Here is a 3,424-nt window from a genome sequence, read left to right on the forward strand (position 1 = left end):
CACTTGCATAAATACACTTGCATAAATACTTACATCCAAATCTGAGAGTGAGTATTGCATAAAACAAGAATTTAATATTCATATTAACCCACATTAACGGCTACATCCAACTAAGAGACGATCATAGGAGGACGGACCCTCCTAATATAATGCTGCAGAGTGGGAGTGAACAATTTCAGAACAATTTGATTGGTCTTTTGTATTGTGAGGTGTCACTGTACAACAACCACAATGGAAATAATATAAACCCATTTTTTCCACCCTTAACACAAGAAAGAAAGTGTGCACACTTTCCTACCGATGAAAAAATGGTTTATGTTTGATAAGCAAACGTCTATATTCCATTTTGTCCAATGTGTTAGTCTAAAAAACACATTTCCTGTGATACAAAAAAAGGATGTCTGCTCATTGTTGTAAAATAAGATATGGTTCTAATATCTATGAAGAACATGTGGTCAAGTTTCCACATATCCAAAACAGATAGCAGACTTTTCATTGACATTTTGAAATAGTCTTTTAATGGAAATGAAGATTCAAATTTGAAATAAAGAGGGGAATGTCTAAGTAAAAAAGAAAAGTGGTGGAATCTGCTTTTCATAAAGTCAAAGACCTAATGCCTTGGTCACCTCTGCTCTCCTTTCAGTTCCTCTTTTCACCTGACCTTTCACCTACCATCTACCAACACAACATCAGTGATCTTTAGTTACAGTTACACATTTCATACCATTTCAAGTCCAATGTCAAAATCATATTTATAACCTTTTAGTTTCTCTGATTTAGCATTCATTTATAATTTTATAATAACCATAACTTATTAGTTACTCTTATTATAATCATGATGTGAGTTATTACTTCATGATTATAATGATTATTTCTGAAAAGAAACCAAGAATAATCCATTATTCTAATTATTTGATACCATGTTACAGTTACTTCTTTCACTTGTAAGTACTTCCATAAGTATAAGAGTAAGTGTAAATATTCTTATAATCAAACCAACATCAACCACTGGTTAAACCAATATTAATTATTGGCTTAATTATAAGTTATCATTATTAATTTAAGTATTTTACTCTGGGTTTTATCCAATTGCTCAAAATGTTTAGATTTTATTCTTTAAACCTTTAATGCCTTGAAATGAGCAGTCTGAACTATTTTTATTCACTGCAGGCTGGAAACTTCCTCTTTCTTCAGGAAACCTGCGTTTCCTGTTACATGACACTCTTTCTGTCTGATTATGATTTTTTATGTTTAAACAGAAAAAAGTAGAATTAAAGCAAAGTTTGCAGGACACCATAACAACACACACAACCAGATAATTTTTTTTACCGTCTGACGACAAATTTGCGCTTTTAGATAGATTTTTACCCAGAATGCAAATGGAAAAAACCGTGTGTGAAATGGTGACTGGGACTGACTAGTATATATTCCATTGAGGGAAAATTAGCTTCACATCTGCTCCAGCCCCCTGGTGGCTGAAGAAAAATCCACATATAAACCCAAAAATACAATATATGAAAAAAAACACTGAATGCTCTCTGGTATGAGGAGGCAGGCTGGATCCAGCATTGTTCAGAGGGCCGGACCAAATGACGTGGTGGGCCGGATCCGGCCCGCAGGCCGTAGTTTGGGGACCACTGGTTTAAAGAAAAAAATCTAAACATTTTGACTAATTGGATAAAACCCAGAGTAAAATACTTAAATTAATAATGATAACTTATGATTAAACCAATAATTAATATTGGTTTAACCAGTGCTTGATGTTGGTTTGATTATAAGAATATTTAACACTTACTCTTATACTTATGGAAGTACTTACAGGTGAAATAGGTAACTGTAACATGGTATCAAATTATTAGAATAATGGATTATTCTTGGTTTCTTTTCAGAAATGTCTGTAATAACTCACATTATGATTATAATAAGAGTAACTAATAAGTAATGGTTATTATAATATTATAAATGAATGCTAAATCAGAGAAACTAAAAGGTTGTAAATGTGATTTTAACATTGAACTTGAAATGGTGTAAAATGTGTAACTGTAATTAAAGGTCACTGATGTTGTGTTAGAGGTAGATGGTAGGTGAAAGGTCAGGGAGAAAGAGGAACTGATAGGAGAGCGGAGGTGACCAAGGCCTTATTGCTGAACTTCAACTTTCCTAAGAAAAGGTTAGACACAAGAGGACTGTTGAGCAACCATGGGTCATTAGAACAGACATCATGTCTCCAAGACTGTGATGGATATGAGATCATCGGTCCAAGCAGTCAGCCAATGACTGGCTAGGTACAGCAACAAAGCTAGCCAATGCAAATGCACCAAAAGAGTGGATAAATCCTTTATAAGGTGGGTGCAACAGAGGACTCTTTGGTTGGATCCTTCAGGCAGCTTCGAGCCAAGATCGAGATGGACAAAGAACTCTGCAGCTGAAGAAGAGCTGGGGCCACAGAGCCGAAGACTTTTCTACAGATGGGGACCAACCCGTTAGCCCCGCAACATGTGGCTTCAAATTGCATTTCTCTCATCAGCTGGGTTCGAGACCCCAAGGACAAAGACCAAGACAAAGACAAAGACCAAGGCAAAGATGAAGATAAAGATAAAGATAAAGGCAAAGAACAAAGGCAAAGAGGAAGAACTGGTGTGTTCCTTCCGTGAGACCAGCTCGTCTACCTCTCCATGGACCAGAAAGATCATGAGACGAGGAGAAAGGAGCTACAGAGCTGCAAGACAAGAAGCTGAGGACCGCTATGTGCATGAGGAAGTTACCCTGAGGCCCGAGATCTGCTGCTCTAAGTCAGTACTCTTCCTTCTGCTGCTGCAACACTTCCTTCATCAGGTCAGTTCTGGGGTTCAAGATGCCAACCTCCGTCCATCTCTCTCAAAGTTTCCCTTTTTTAGTTCACAGTGTCAGCATTAGGGAAAGATAGGCTAGATTATTCATTTTACTTATTTGACTACTGATTTAAGCTGTACTGACCCTTGCAAAACTGCCTTAATAATAAAATAATTAGCATTAAGGAAATCTAAAAGATGTTGTGGACATTCAATTAATGAGTCACCTTAAAGTTCTTTGATGGTTGTAAAATAGCTATCGGTTGCTTTTAGCCAAAACAACACCCTTGGGACTCGCCCGAGTCACTAAAATCTACCTGGTTCAGTAACAAGTGCAAGTTGTAATAAAGAGAAAGAGCGACCGTTAACAGGTGTGCTCTGTGAAGCTAGCTGATTGCGGGCTGCTCAATCTGGCTAGTTCACAGGGTGAAAAAGGGTGGGACATCTGGAGGCATAGGTCTTAGAAACCAGGCTAGTCTTTCTCGCGCCCAGCTTAAACAGAATGTCCTCTATATTCTCATCTGGAGTAATACTCAGGAGTTAGAGGCTTCTCGGACCCGTTAGATGGAGAGCTGGAGAGCAACATCTCCCTC

The sequence above is a fragment of the Poecilia formosa genome, unplaced genomic scaffold (assembly GCF_000485575.1).
Source record: "Poecilia formosa unplaced genomic scaffold, Poecilia_formosa-5.1.2 Scaffold1105, whole genome shotgun sequence".
NCBI lineage: Eukaryota > Metazoa > Chordata > Actinopteri > Cyprinodontiformes > Poeciliidae > Poecilia > Poecilia formosa.